The sequence below is a fragment of the Ailuropoda melanoleuca genome, chromosome 2, assembly GCF_002007445.2.
Source record: "Ailuropoda melanoleuca isolate Jingjing chromosome 2, ASM200744v2, whole genome shotgun sequence".
NCBI lineage: Eukaryota > Metazoa > Chordata > Mammalia > Carnivora > Ursidae > Ailuropoda > Ailuropoda melanoleuca.
Window position 1 is genome coordinate 169,939,920 of NC_048219.1, and position 16,463 is coordinate 169,956,382.

Consider the following 16,463-nt stretch of genomic DNA (forward strand, 5'->3'; position numbering starts at 1 on the left):
TAGAAGAGAAGCCCAACATAGCAAACCCGTCCCCTTTCCCTCTAAATCTGTCTTCCTCTCATATCTTTTATACTAATTCGAGGACACCACCACTCTCCTAATGCAAGGGTTGGCAACCTTTTTCTGTAAAGGTCCAGAAAATACTCACTGTAGGCCTTAGGCCATGTGTTCTCTGTCACAACAACTCAATTCTGTGGTAGTGTGAGAGCCGTCATTGACAGTACATAAGGAATAGTATGGCAGTGTTCCAATAAAACTTTATTTACAAAAACAGGTGGTTCCCCAGATTTGGCCCTTGGGTCATAATTTGTCAACCCTTTGACCAGAAACCTGGGAACCATCATATCTCCTTCTCTCTTTAAGCCCATACATCCGATCAATAGATGAGTGCCAGTCTTACCTCCTAAGTATTTCTGAGCTCTGCTCTTCTGAACCAGCATTACGTTCTTACTTCACTTTAAAGAAGCTGCAGCTGCAAACTACAGAAGATGCAGGAAAGATGGCGCCTGGCTGGCTCAGTGGAGCGTGCAACCCTCGATCTCGGGGTTGTAGGTTCAAGCCCCACATTGGGTGTAGAGATTACTTAAAAAGAAATCTTGAAAGAAAAATAAAAACGAAGAAGAAGAGATGAGGAAGACAATGGGGCACACCAACCTATGTTCAAGGGAAACTTCTCATGCCATAGAAGATCAGAGAACAAATTTCTGTTCACTGTATTTCGTCAAATCTAAGATACCATTAATTGTAAGATGTGCCTTGTTTTATGCATACTACTAAGAAAGAAAAAATAGAGCCAAAACTATAGCCAAAGTTTCTTATCACTTAGAAATTTTATTTTATACTTTTTGAGAAAATTATTTTAGACGGAGAAGACATTGATTTTTGTTGTTTATCAGTCTTGTGTGTATAAAATATACATATATATGAAAATAAATTGGTTAAACTTCTTGACATGCAGGGCCTGATACATACATCCTTTTCTTTCTGGAGTCATAGAAGTCTGTACCTTTCAACTCAGTAGCTTCCCTTACGCCATCATATTCACACATACTCAGCCAGTGTCAATGCTGTCCCTCTCTGGATCTTACTAGAAGGTATCAAGGGAATGTTTGCCAACAACAGCCAGGACTCATATTCCTTCCTCAAAGGGCCCTTAAATGGTTTGTGGCTCAGAACACAGAGGATCTGCAGTTGTCCAGGGGTGGCGCCCTGAATAGCAGACTAATATGCTTACAGCAGCAACGACCAGGACATCCTGAATTTTGCCTGGCAGACAGCAATTACTAAACAATGCTGATTGCAGAGATGCTGATGTAAAAACATGTGCATCTTAGCATCCGTGAAATATGGTATATATTTTGAGTTATAACAAATGTTTTATGGCGCATATGTAACATTTTTTATGATTCCCCCCCACTTCAACTAGTTTTTTAGATGAACTACCGGCCATGGTTACCTATAAAATAATAAGAGCTCTTTTGCTTTACGTGCCAAACAGTAATTTTTTTAGAGATTTGGTTTATTTATTTGAGAGAGAGCAAGAGAGAGAGAGCACACATTCACAGAGGGAGAGAAAGAAGCAGACTCCCCCTTGAGCAAAAAGCCCAACACAGGGCTCGATCCCAGGACCCTGAGGTCATGACCTGGGCCGAAGGCAGATGCTTAACCAACTGAGCTACCCAGGCACCCTGGCCAGACAGTGAGTTGACAAGATCAGTCTCTATCAGAGACGAGGTTTGGAGCTTAAATAACGTTCTTTGGATGAGTATGTCACTATCAGCTAGACTGTCTCACTGGTGCTAACGTTAGCAATTAGGGAAAAAAAGATATAATTTCTTCCCCCAAACTCCTCCCTGTGGGCTTGAACAATTCTTATTTCCCTACTGATTTGGTTTGAAAAAACTCAGCCATGGTGACAGCATGAGCAGTAAGATTCTTGGGCTACAGTCTTCTAGTACAAAGATTATACCACGACGTCAAATTTGTGAGGTCTTGTGGGAGCCACAAGACACAAAAGGAAGAGCTAAGTTTCACAGGGAAAGCCCTCTGACCCTAAGAGTTTGGATCATTCTTCCAGATTCACCCTTGGAAGGCACGTGCACCCATGAAGGAAAAGCGTCTGGGGACTTCAGGCTTAGATCGGACAGCTCCCCATCTGGAACTGGGGCTGGCTCCAACTTCCCCATAGCATGAGTTGTTAGCTCAGCTTTTGATTCCAGAAACAGTGCCACTTACTGAGTTGGAGAGCTAGAAGGGATCTTGAAAAGACACACCTCCTAAGATTCCATCTGGGAAGACTGAAGAAAAGTGGAGAAAAGTACATCGGCCTGTGGGACCCTGGTCAAGAGCAGAGCATCCAAATCCTGCAGCCAGTGTTCTACCCCCAGATCTTGGGACCCTTGCTGGCAAATTCCTTAAATGCTCCAGACAGAGGCTACTGGTAAGACAATTTTTGGATTATGAGCCTAAAATGCCACCCACCCCAAACCCCACAATCAGAAATAATCTTTTCTTCCCTTTGAAATGTGAATGAGAGTGGTACTGCCAAAAATCCCGTAAGACCTCTTCTTTTAAGCTTTAAATGGAATTCATTAAAGCATGTGGGAAAAAATACTATTGTTTGATTTTCTTGTGAGTTTTTCGAAAGAAACACAGCCTAGTGAGGAGAACGTGCCCAGGCCATGACTGGATGAAGCAACAGAGATTCCACTCCCAATATTCAGCATCTCAACTGCTGCTGATAAGACAAAACTAACCAAGTTAAGCATGAGCCCACGCCACCCTTCTTCCTGTGCGCCTGGGTAATCCGGAGCGGAACGACTGGGTATGCCTACGAGATCGGCCCATAGGTGTGAAGCCATGTGGGGAGCCAGAGGCAAAGAGGAAGGTGGGGTCACTTTTCTCTGTCTTATTTCAGCTGTAAATTTTCTGGGCAATACAACTGTGACAATTGATTTATTTTTCATTTAATACAGATTTATTCTGTGAAGCTTTGAACACTCACTGACTCAGAATGGAGAATTTTCAGTTTAGCAAAGCAAACGTTCAATAAATATTATTGGATATGAAATTTGTTAATCTGCACTTCCCCTGTTTGGAGATAACCATATTTTCTGCTGCCCCATTTGACAGATCTCCAATCCCTAGCATCGCAATGTTAATCTGAAATGATAAGTGATCAAGGTTCATCACCTATTTTCTTTTCAGACAAGACTGACATTTTTTTTTTTAAATCACCTTCTTAAATTCGCCCAAAGAACAACTCAGGAATCCCTAGGGAATCTCATCAGCTCTATTATGCTAACTAGGAAGACACTCCTGCCCCCAAGCCCTCAAGGAAGGATCTTAAGGAAGTAGAAATTAAATTGCCAAGTCTAATGGATTCCCTGTGTGACTAAATCACTGTATTATTTCTCATGTTTGAGGAGATACACAGATTTCACGGACAGGCCCACTCCCAGCTTAGATGTTCCTGCTTCGACAGCTGTTGCCTCGCACTGTGTCTAAGTCAGGTTCATTGATGGCGGAGCCCAGCACTTCCTACTCAAGTGGGCTGAAAGCATGAAAGAGTTTTCTGTTGACTTTACTCCCATGCTTCCAGGAGACCCCTCCCCACTCTGTCCCAGGGAAGAGTCTGCCTCTCCTCCTCATGATGGGAGGTGACAGCGATTAAAGGAAACGGGGTAGCTGAAAGGGCTTTCATCTGAGTCTGAATAGTACAAGATGGTCAGGGTCGACCAGCTGTCCCACAGAGGCCCTGCCCCTCATGGCCTCCACCCTTCACCTTTAGCTTCAATGACTAGCTTCTTCTTGGTCCCCATTTCTTACACAAACTCCAGAGAGAAAACTAAATCAACCATCTTAAATCTTTAGGGGAAAAGGCTTGGTATAAATACATTCGACGAAGGACACTAACAAATGTTTGACCTTCTCCTGTTTTCCAGTGCAACCCCAGGAGCAAAATCTGAAATAGCCATCAAGGCTGTGGGCATCACAGACAGCTCCTTACCCTCACTTCCACGTACTGCATTCTCATTTTAATACGGTTTAGATTTTATATATATATTAGAAATCACCATTTAGGATATACTGAATATTGAAATGAACATAATCGTACGGTTCCCAACTGGCACACGTGTTTATATGCATAATCTGAGTAGTACAACATGGAATATCATTTTTTTCAAATGGGTTAAAAGTAAGATTAGTATCTTTTTTAGCTCAATAGTGGACCTCTTTATCCAAACTCAGACAGGAAGCATATCCTTTTTACAAATCCTAAGCTTAGCGAACACAAAAAATAAGGCCATGCCTAAAGTTTAAAGTTAGTTCCTCAGGGAGTACTTTGTTCTGATCATTTTTAGCAGTTTCTATCCAATGATTTCCCTTCTCCAATGTCAATTTTAGTTATGTTTAAATAGGACCTTCTCCCCAAAATGTATCTCCCTATTAGAGAAAGAAATCAGAAAACACTACGACTACCTCTCAAACTCCCTCTTTCTGTTGTCATTGGAAACTGGCAAAGGGAAGAGAGCAGACCATTCTGAGTCGAAAACAGGGTGTTTGCAGCCACTTAGGGGGGTCCATTACACCTCCTTGGGGGGCAGGAGGCCCGAGCTCGAGAGGGCAGGGAGCGCTGGCCCGCCCACAACGGCAGGCAGGTGCCCCCGAGCCCTGACCAGGGCCCACAAACACGGACAGGGCAGAAGACGAAGAACCCGGAAAGAGAAGAAAGCACTTCCAAACTTTCGTGCGTGCATTCACAAAGAGGGTGAGAGGGTGTGCATCAAATGTGGGAGAGCTCAACTCCAGGAGGTGGCCTGGGACCTAGCAAGTCTGCCCTGCCCACTGCCCGAGTGCTCTGCTGTGCCCGGCTGTGTTTGCTCAGGCACCGAGCCACAGGCCAAGGGGCTCACACGACAGACACTTACACTCTCCCAATTCCGGAGGCCGCAAGTCCAGAATCAAGGCACCAGCATGTTTAGTGGCTGGTAAGCACTCTCTTCGAGCTTGCAGACAGCTGTCTTCTGCTTGTGTCCTCCCTCACATGGCCTTTCCTCAGTGTGTGCAAGGGGAGGGAGGGGGGGAGAGAGAGAGAGAAAGATTTCTCTGGTCTCTCTTATTTATTTACTTATTTATTTATGGAGCCCAACCTGGGGCTTGAACTCATGACCCTGAGATGGAGACCTGAGCTGAGATCAAGAGTTGGACACTTTACCTCCTGAGCCACCCAGGCATCCCTGGCATCTCTTCTTATAAGGTTACTAATCCCATCAGACCAGGGCCCCACCCTGATGACTTCATCTAATCCTAATTACCACCCAAGTGTTCCCTTTCCAAAAGCCACCACATTGGAGGTTAGGGCTTCCACACGTGGGGGAGGAGGGGTTGCTGGGCACACAAACATGTAATCCATTCCACAACTATAGGCCCTAAACCCACCAACCACAAAGCTCAGAGCCACACAAGAACAGCCACTGACTTCTCACTCATCCATGAGGTTCACTGATTTCATCCGGAGGCCCTGCTACTGTGTTGAGCCCCATGGGGGCAGGGGGACTGATCTAGACCAATCACCTGGGGCCCATGTCTCCTTCCTCCAGCAGGCTGGCCTGGCCACGTGCCCCTGGCAGTGGCAGAGGAGCGAGAGAGAAAGCAAGCCTTTGGTCTCATCTGGTTGTATCACATGTTACCCCTCCATCGGCCCAAGCCAGTCCCAGCGTCCGAGCCCAGAGGCAGCGTGGCGGGCACGGTAAATTGACAACCCTCAGTGGGGTTCAGAGAGGGGTGGAGCCCTGGGGCCATCCTTTAAACTTACACAACCCCTCCGTAGTTGTTCGCATTGCCTTACCTCACTGCAAGGGGCTCTAGTTCCTCTTCTGAGGGTCATCAGGATATGTATGTTACACCCTTTTCAGCTTTGTTCATCTGTGATGAGTTTCTTAATATAATATTTCATGTGCAATGTCATCCTACTGATGAAATAGTTAAGCAGTGTTTTAACCCTAGTTAAACGGTATTTTAAGCAATATTTTGACATATGGAAGGGGGTGGGTTTTGAGTCTATAATGTTCAATTAAACCAAGACTTTTTTATAGAATTCACCAGAATGTAATACCACTTGGGTTTTGTCTCTCCCCTCTGCCACCCGTCATAGAGTGTTTTTCCCTGAAGAGAACAGGGGATTGGCTGAAGCAAGTGAAATATCCAACGGGGCCTATTTGCAGCCAAGTCGAGTTTGTGTGAGAACGATAACACCACATCCTGAAAAGTTACTAGGTGTGGGGAAAGACAGACAAAGACAAAAGAGCTATTGTACAGATGAATTAAAAAAAAAAAAAAAACTAGAAGGAAATTTAAAAAGAAAATCTAGGACTATGAGCTTCTGAGTTGTCAGGATAATTGAGAACAGGTAATTTCCTAGGTGATAATGAACTAATGGGGAAGAAATGTATTTTTTCAGCACTGGAAACAGATTGTACCAAAATATCAAATTTAGGGAGATCCCCAAGAGACAGTCTGACGCATGTGTTCCAGTAGTGAGAATGGCACCCCGACCCTGCAAAGCCAGGCACATTAGTGGTCATGCTGCTGTGGTCCCCTCCCGAAGGAGGCAAGGGCCACCAGCAGCCTCCAGCTGTCATAATCAGCCTGCCCTTTCTGCAGGGGCCTCTGGGAGTCAGCCCAGAACGGGACCCAGGTGGCATAAGGCAGACCAATCCTTGTCCAAGAGCACCAAGTGTGTGGGGCTTTGCAGTTGGGGAAGACGGTACCTTCTTGCTCCTTCCTGAGTCCCCTGAGGTGTGGCTCCATCAAGGCAAGACCCCGGCAGACCCTTTGACCTCAAGGAAAACCCTGCATCCGTTTTTCCATCTGCAGAACAGAGCCGTTCAAGCCAGGCCAGCTGACAGCAGGCCGTTAGGGCCAGAAATCACTGCCCCATGCCTCCCACTATGCCACGCGCCATGGTAACCCCTTCCCACCCATCGATGTACATTCTCTGAGAAGTATCAAACCCCACATTCTATGAGAGCTGGCTCCCCACATGCAGACACACTAGCCTGGGAGCTCTCACGGGGCAGGAACAAGCCAAAAACAAAAAGGGGGTAAGAAGCTAGGATGTAATCAGTGGGCCCAGTGCTGGGGTGCTTTGGGGGAGGATCTGGTGTCCTGCTGGGTCCCGGGACCCCGTACACTCCTGCCCTCCTCCTGCAGGACGATGCACACCCTGGGATTGGCCTCTGTGGATGTGGAAGTCTGCACTCAGCCTACATAGTGACTTAGGGATGCCCGTGAACACAAGCGCTCACACCTGTCACCACCACCAAGCGATCTGGTGAAATGCCTCCCGGCACTTGTGGTCAAACTGTGGCTTTGCCAGCAGGGGATAAAGAGCTTGGAAAGAGGACAACGAAGACTCCAAAAACCCAGGGCCGGGAGATAAAGCAACCGCTATAAAATCCCCTTCCATTGAAAGAGGACATGAAGATAAACGTTTTCTTTTTTTAAGATGTATTTGAAAGAGAGAGAGAGCACAAGCAGGGGGAGCAGCAGGCAGAGGGAGAAGCAGATTCTCCGCTGAGCAGGGAGCCCAACGTGGGGCTCGATCCCAGGACCCTGAGATCATGACCTGAACTGAAGGCAGATGCTTAACTGACTGAGCTACCCAGGCGCCCAGAAATTAAACTTTAAATAAGTCATCATCTGACATGCATTCACAGTTTGATTCCATACCTGGATTTCTGAGAAAACTGTAAGGAAATGAAGGTTTTATCCAAAAAACCCAAACAAAGCTGCTATGATTCTATGTTCATTCTTGTGCCCTTTTTGGTGACTCGTTTGATTTATAAACAGAGGCAATTACCACCACCACCACCACAACAAAAGTGAAACTTAGAAGACACCCTTCAGCCCTATCAGAAAATCGCCGTAACCTGTAGAAAACCACAAACACCCAAAGGGAACAGAATAGGAACTGAGAGAAACAGGAGCGGCCCCAGCTGGGATGGAATACCCTCTCCCCTCCACCAGGCTCGCCTCTCCTCCCTCTTATCTCCGTCTGCCTCTCAGCTCCCACTCAGCACATTCTCTCTGTAGATGGACATGGTACTGAACACTGCAAAATAGGCTACTTTTATGCTAAAAGGAATTCAATAAAAGTGAAATACATAAAAGCCAGTGCTTATAGATTTTTATTATGATTCTTTTCAGCCAGGCTTTAAAAAAGTCTCTGATGTTGGGAGAAGCATAAGCAACACATCTTGCAGGAGGAGACAAGATGTCAGGAAAGAAAGCCGGTGCGTCTGCATGAAGACAATCCCAGCCCCAAACAAAAACCCCCGCCCTCCACAAGAACCACTTTTCAGCGTCACCCTCCTCGTCCCCACATGCTTTGGGACAACTTGCTTTTTCGTCTGTCCTATGGCTTTAGGTACCAAGGAGGTGGTCCCCACAAACTGCATCTTTTTATGAATCTTTCCTGAAAGCACCTTTTTTTTCATACACAGTGGTAGTCTGATGTTCATAGAGATTGATGAAGGACTTGGGTGTCAGCAGAGAATCAGACAGATGGCCGTTGTGACAATAAATAATCGTAATGCCTTTTACTCTCTTGACCTCGACAATCCCAGGGTCTCAAAACACCGCAGAAACTTCGCATGACAGGGAGGGAGAGACCTTGGGGAAAGGCATCCTGATTCTCCTTCCGGCTTCTCACCCAGAGCTCAGACCGAAGGAGATGCTCTTGTCGGCATGTGGCCTCGGACCACCTTGCGGATGGCTGTGTGTCCGGAGAGGACACTGGTGCAGCCCATGCGTTATGGGACGTGCCTCCCCATTGCCACCAAGGGCCCCGGTGAGCTCCAGAGGCCCCCCTCCCAGTGAGATGGAGATGCTGAAGAGCAGCTGGTGGCCAATGGCTGGTGGGGCGGTGAGAAGGCAGCAGTGGGGCCCCCAAAGCCCTGTCCTGGCAGGAGACGGCACTCTGCCGCCAAGAAAGAGCAGATGCTGCGGAATGTGGCAGTGAGACAAACCAGCATGATGCCGCAGATAGCCCTGGCTGCCCTGTTCTTTCCTGGAGTACATATTCTACGGGACATGCCTCCTGGAGCCCAAGCCAGGCTTCTTCGTGGGCTGTAACCAGCTGCTGAGAAGGGATGTGGCCTGAGACACTGAAGAGCTACTCGCCTCACCTCCCCCCTGCCAGCCACCACGACAGAGTGCTCCATGCACCACAGGGCACAAGTGTTCCCAGATGTGCGGACAGAGAGCCGGAGGACTGTGGCGCCCCAAACTTCATGCTGCACAGAAAGGATGGAGGGGAGGGGAGGAGAGGAAATGAAGTTTTGCCTCCAGGTACCCACATCCGCACACACGAATACCAGGGCCATGGGCACGAGGACCAGTTTAAGGTGAATGTCTGGAGCACTGGTTGCAAATATAGCGATATTTAATTTCCCCCCATTTCATAAGGTTCAAGGCCTCTTTAGAACTCCCTCCCTCTTCACGGGCCCCATAATCATATGTATTCCAGCCCGGAGGCTCAGGGTTGTCTGTGCAGGGATCTCTTCTGAATTCGATGCGTATCCTAATCCTCATCTCCTTTGAAAAAGTCAATCTTGGGGCGCCTGGGTGGCTCAGTCGTTAAGCATCTGCCTTCTGCTCAGGGCGTGATCCTGGCGTTCTGGGATCGAGCCCCACATCAGTCTCCTCCTCTGGGAGCCTGCTTCTTCCTCTCCCACTCCCCCTGCTTGTGTTCCCTCTCTCGCTAGCTGTCTCTGTCAAATAAATAAATAAAATCTTTTAAAAAAAGAAAAGAAAAGAAAAAGTCAATCTTGTCTTTGACTAGAAAAGCAGAAACTATCCCGCACCCATAAAAATCTGTAACAGCATCTTCGTTCTTGAGAGCCAAATTTAAAAAAAGTGGAAGTGATTTCGGGTCCTTCTGGCCTTCTTTATAATGTCCAAACTCTGAATTGGAGGAGTTTTAAAATTTGACAAATTTCTTAATTTACTTTTCCAATTTAAAAAATGTAGTTGCTGGAGCCTTCTGAAAACCGACCTTGAAACAACAGATGCCAGCAAGTAAATTGTGGGAGCAGACCAATCATGAAGAAAAAAACGAAGCACTTTTTATAAAAGTCCTGTTTATGGCTCAGTTATTCTGTTCTAAGTACCGGCATAGTCAGAAATAGATCCAGGCATCATTAAAACAAGATAGAACTTAATGTCCAAAGTGTTCCAGAAATACAACTGTTGCTCAAAGGCACGGTGCACAGCGACTCTTCTCCCGTCGGCGGCAGGCAAGTCCAAGCATCATAGCACGACAGTGCTCTGCCATCTGGTGGCCGTAAGTGAAATGACCCCGAATGCTCGGCCAAAAGAACAGATGACTACAGCCATCATGAACAAAGCGGTTTTCTCAAGCCCACCACCCATGAGCAGTGAAAGCTGGGACCCTGAAAAAACTAATTAGATGTGGAAGAATCTTCTTCTGTAAGCCTCACAGGTATGAATGAAAGGCTCGTAAATCGTTTGCTTAGCTGAGCCTGTCTAGTTACCAAACGGAGGTGCAGAAAAATAGCGGCGATTCGTCTGCAAACCCCTTTGATCTGTGTACACCGGCCATCTATCTGTGCCGTGCACATCACTGGCAAATGGAGAAGCAAGTAGCTCATTTGGGTGATACAGGAAGAGAGACCTGGGAAGGGGGACCTGGGACATTCCAAGAGCCACCTGTGAATGCATTTAAATAGTGATGATATGCATAAGCTGGTCTATGAAACACCAGTCCCAAAGACAACTTACAAAACTGGTCACAAGAATTTGGAAAATGGCCCCCCCAGCCCCCTCTGTCCAGCACATCTGTCATTTCTCCTGCCTTGGTGATTCATAGCTTACTTTAGTATGGGAAAACCTCAGAGAAGTCCCGCAGAAAATTTGTTTAACTTGCTTAACCCAGAATAGCCTAAGTTTCTGGGACCTCTGAATATATTTATTTGTTGTTATTTATTTGGGGTTTTTTTAGTTAGGTTTTTGTTTGAGGATCCTTTTTAAAAACTGTTGTTTTTAATATGACCCAGAGAATTTGAGAAACTCAAGTCTAAATGCAGTCTCAGCTCTGCTGCTAACTGAGCAATATTTTGGAAAGTCACCTAGACTCTATGTGCTTTATTTTCTTCAGATGGAAACCCCAAGTGGAAAAGGAAGAGAAGAGAAAACATTTTACTTGAGCCATCTCTAAGCTCCACCTTGTTTCCCCATCCACAATCAACTTCCAGCAATCTACATTGCGGATTATCTGAAGCCATTCATCTGTGAAATAGCCAACGGACAACACACTTTTGTTCCCTTCCTCTCCCCACACCCACCTAGGCTGTGAAGGAATAATAAGGAAGAAATTACAAGAAAAAAAGAATAGGAGAGGGAAGAGCCAAAGATACACAACTTCAAAAAAATGCATCCTAACCATGCAGTAGATGGTATTTTCCACAGATGACCACACACTTCCTGTCTCCTGGGTTCTTCACAGTGTGACCTCACCACTCTCCCATCAAGAGGGATTGTCTAATTGCCCCCCTCCTTGAATCTAGGCTTGCTTTATGACCTTCCTGCAACCAATAGAAGTCTTGCAGCCCTGCCTTGGCCTCTTGGAAAGCTTTCTCCCAACACATTCCCTCTTGGATCCCAGCAGCCATGCTGCAAGGAAGCCCAAGGCACATGAGCTACCACCTGTGGGCACTCTGGTCCACGAGCCCATTGAGCCAAGGCTTCGAGTCATCCCAGCCCTCGTGGCAGACAGGAAGAGCAAAGACGTCCCAGACAGAGACGCTTTCCTGGGCTACCCTCTCTACAACAACACCCTCAGCCTGCTTTATTTTTATTCATAGCCATAATACCACTCATTTGTTTATTATTCTCCCTTGCTAGAATATAATCTTCATAAGGTCAGAGGACTTCATCTTATTAATCACTATATCCCCAACACGTAGAACAATACTTAGCACATAAAAGGCACTCAATAAATATTTGATGAATAAGTAAATGAATAAAACAATCGGAAAAAAAAAACAGAGGAAAATGCAATCAATGCAAAGAACAGAATGAAACTTCAACAGGTATTAATTAGTATCCGCAGAGAGATAGACAGCATCCACATGAGAAGAATCGGAAGCTGTTGGAGTAGCAGGGCAAATAAGAATAAACAGGGTAAGAAAGAGCCTGAACAAAATAAACATGGAGTTGCTGAAATCAGAAATCCAATAGAAGGCTTATTAGATAAAGCTGACTAAATCTTTCAGAAACCTGAATCAAAAGAAAATGAGATGGAAAATGAGGGGGAGGAGGAGAAAATTCAGGGATCAGCCGAGAAGGGCTCAGATCTAATACGAGACGCAGACAAAATAAGAAGAGAGAAAATGGAACATAGCTGAGCAGCCCAGGGAAACCCCAGGAAGTCGTGTGCACAGCAAGCCAGAGAACACCCCACCGACTGCCGCAGACCACAGAGGGCGGGGGGACCCAAGGGAAACAGAGGACTGATGCATTGCCTGATTTGTTTGAGCATTTGGAGAAGCCATTCTCAAGCATTTTGTTGGAAATTTCTGTTGAAGTATTTAGAAAAAAATGTAGTGTCTATAATGGCAGATCCATAGCAAACTACAGAACTAAAAAATTAAGGTAATGACTAATTCCAGGAAAAGCAAAACATTATACAATTTAACCCAGCAGTAAAAAGACATTGCTATCAATCTGACCCCCAATTGTGAGGTCACCATGTTGGAGGATGGGCGAGAGAAAGGCAAAGAGGAGCGAGAAATGTAAGTGAGCTCAATCAGCCACCGTCAGGAAGCCAAGAGATCATGTCCAAAACGGATAACTAACATGTCATCAAGTAAGCAAATTATTTTGGTAGATGGAGTAAATACAGAAGAACCATAGAGTCCTCAATGGGGACCTATGGAGAGTAGAGAGAAATGAGCAGGAAATTAATGTTTTTCTTTATAAGCCCTTTGATAGTCCTTGGTTTTTCATCTATGCACCTGTATGTCTTTGATATAAATACATACATGCATAGAAAAGACAAGGAATTGACTGGAATATAAGAAAAACCAGAGGAGGGCTTGTGGCAGTCCTGGATGGCAAGATCCTGGAAACTGTTTTGCCTTCTTCTTTTTCGGATATTCCAGATTTTCAATAAGACTGTAATACGTTTGCAATGGAAAAGTTCCAATAAACACTTTAAATAAAGTGCCGCAAATAATTATGCCAAAGTGATAGTCCCAAAATGTGGCTACACACTGAAATTACCAGGGGAGAGGCTTAAAATACAGAAGCCCGGGCCTCACCCCCCGGGAGTTTCATAGATGCCCTATAGTCCACTATCTGGACTTTTATAGATGCTCTAAATACACCAGAAGTGCCACAGCGCTCCAGGCCGCATCTAATTCAAAATATATGAAACCCAAGCCAGGAAATGTTCTTTCCATTTCCGAAGATATGAGTATGCGATGCATATATGATGGATCGGAAGTTCAGTGTCTTTCTAGGTTGAACCATTTTCTGATGAGTGCAGGCACGTGTTTCCACGCACAACTCTGAGCTGCTAGCGCCCAGCAGGTGCGGGCTGGGCGTGGGGCTGGGCGTCTGCGGCACACTGCCCGGGGGATGTGGGAACCCCTGCTCCAGGACCCCACTCCGCAGGGTGATGCTCTCCCCATCTGGTCCCCGTACCTCGCAGTCCAGGCTAGCAGTTTCTCCCTCCACAACGTCTGGGGACACTCTGGGACCACAGTGACAAGAGAGATACTTGGAATTTTCCTGGAAAAGACGATTCGGTGGAGAGCAGCAGCAGCTGGTAAATTCAACTGAAGAAAGGGAAGCAAATTCCCTCAGGCAGCGGGGGGTCCCAGCGCCACGGGAAGTGTTGAAGCATCAGTCACCCCTACCCCCAGGGGATGGCGCAACAGGCTTCCCACAGCCAGGAGGCTGGATTTCGAAGTCCTCAGAACCCTAGTGTGGCGGTTACCTAAAGCACTTTTGCCCACCCACCTCCCCGCCGTGAGACATTTAACGATGTTTGGAGACATTTTTGCTAGCTACCACTGGGTGCTGGTGGTGGGATGCCACTGGCATCTAGTGGATAGAAGCCGGGAACTCTCTAAGTACCCTACAATACACAGGACAGCTCCCCTACCCGCTCCAATGAAGTATTATCTGACCCAAATGTTAATAGCGCCCAGACTGACAAGCCATGTGCTAGAAACTGTGATACAATTATTCAAATGAGCTAAAAAGAGTAGCTGTTTTCTTCTTTTACCTCTATTATCTATAAATACTCAGCTTGATGGAATGTGTTCCAGGCCATGTGCACATGTTGGGACCATTTATAGACAGGTGCATTTGCAAGAACACCCGTCAATCCTTCCCACGTAAGATCAAAACACACACTATTACCATCTCTCCTTAGCAGGCACAGACATCTCATAAAAGATGCTTTTCATGACATGCTTTTTTTTTTAAGTCTTATTTCCCAGGGGGAGGTGGAGATGGTAAAAAATAAAATCTGTATACAAAACTAGTGAGAAAAACAATTTGACGAGTGATGTCCAATGCTAAAAATAAAGTAAGGGGTGTTAGTTTCCTAGTAAAGGAGAATGTTAGATGCTGGGAGGCAAGTTCAAGATACCAGCATGACATTTGTCAGAATGAACGGACGTTATAGACGATGATGACATCACACCAGAAATGAAAGTTCCAGCAATATGCTAGGGTACAAGGTGTTTTGTGAGGTGTAGATATAAAAAGGCCGACCCATCAGATGCCTGTTCTCACAAGGAAGTGCATGCCATGCCATGCCACACACGGCCACGTGGGGAAGCCCCAGAATCAGGCAGGGGGCAGAAGGAAGGACACCGGCAAGGGTCTGTGGGAAAGAATGGGTGAGACAGAGTAGGCAGGCTAATCTAACCAGGTTCAGGATTAGCTCGTTCAGATCATTTCAGAGGGCTCTGGGCATGGGGCTATTGCTTGTTGCCTGGTCCGTGGCCCCAGAGTGATCAGGGTAGCTGGAGAGGGGCCCAACAAAGGAGGCGGTTGTGGTTATGGGCTCTGGATTGGTTGATGTGTGTTTGAAAAGCACACTAGAGAGCAAGCTGGTTATGATTTCTAGAAATTGGCTAATGCTGGGAAAGGCAGTCCGTCCAGGGTCTTGAAGTCCCCAAATAACAAAGCATCAGAATACAGAAGAGAAAAGCCAAAGGAGGGGCGCCTGGGTGGCGCAGTCGTTAAGCGTCTGCCTTCAGCTCAGGGCGTGATCCCGGGAGTTCTGGGATCGAGCCCCGCATGGGGCTGCCTGCTCTGCTGCGAGCCTCCCACTCCCCCTGCTTGTGTTCCCTCTCTTACTGGCTGTCTGTCTGTCCAATAAATAAATTAAATCTTAAGGAAAAGAAAAATAAAGAAAAGACAAAGGAATGTCAGAATGAATAACCAACTATGGAAAATAGTAAACTTATTCTTGCTGAGTGTGCATGGGTCCATGAAAAGGAGATATATGGGGCGCCTGCCTGGGTGGCTCAGTCGTTAAGCGTCTGCCTTCGGCTCAGGGCATGATCCCGGCGTTATGGGATCGAACCCTGCATCAGGCTCCTCTGCTGGGAGCCTGCTTCTTCCTCTCCCACTCCCCCTGCTTGTGTTCCCTCTCTCGCTGGCTGTCTCTATCTCTATCAAATGAATAAATAAAAAATCTTTAAAAAAAAAAAAAGAAAGAAAAGAAAAGGAGATATATGTCCAAGAGAGATGAACGGTGCCTGACAGAGTGGGGTTTTCCCCTCTGCGGATTGGGTTTAACTCAAACAGCTGGGTCATCTAATGAGGGAAAAAAACCAAACATCCGCCCAAATGTGCATCAGCTGTTGACAGGATGAGCGAAATGTGGCTGTCTATACGATGGAATATTATTCTTCAATACAAAGGAATGAAGTACTGGTCCATGCCACAGCACGGATGAGCCTTGAAAACATACTGCAGGAAAGAAGCCAGATACAGAGGGCCACATATTGTATGATTCCCTTTCTGTGACATGTCCAGAGGAGGCGAATCTATAGAGATGGAAAGTAGATTAGTATTGCCAGGAGCTGAGGGGAAGGGGCAATGGGGAGTGACTGCTGATGGGTGTAAAGTTTTTGGGAGGTGATGAAAATGTTCTAAAATTAGACAGTAGTAGTGATGGTTACATAAGTCTATAAACATACAAAAGAGAAAACCATATTGAATTATACACTTTAAAAGAGTAGACTTGGGGGGCACCTGGGTGGCTCAGTTGGTTGGGCATCCGACTCTTGGTTTCAGCTCAGGTCACGATCTCAGGGTCCTGGGATCGAGCCCCCACATCAGGCTCTGTGCTTGGCAGGGAGTCTGCATGAGATTCTCCCTCCCCCTCTGCCTCTCTCCTCCCCTACCCCAAC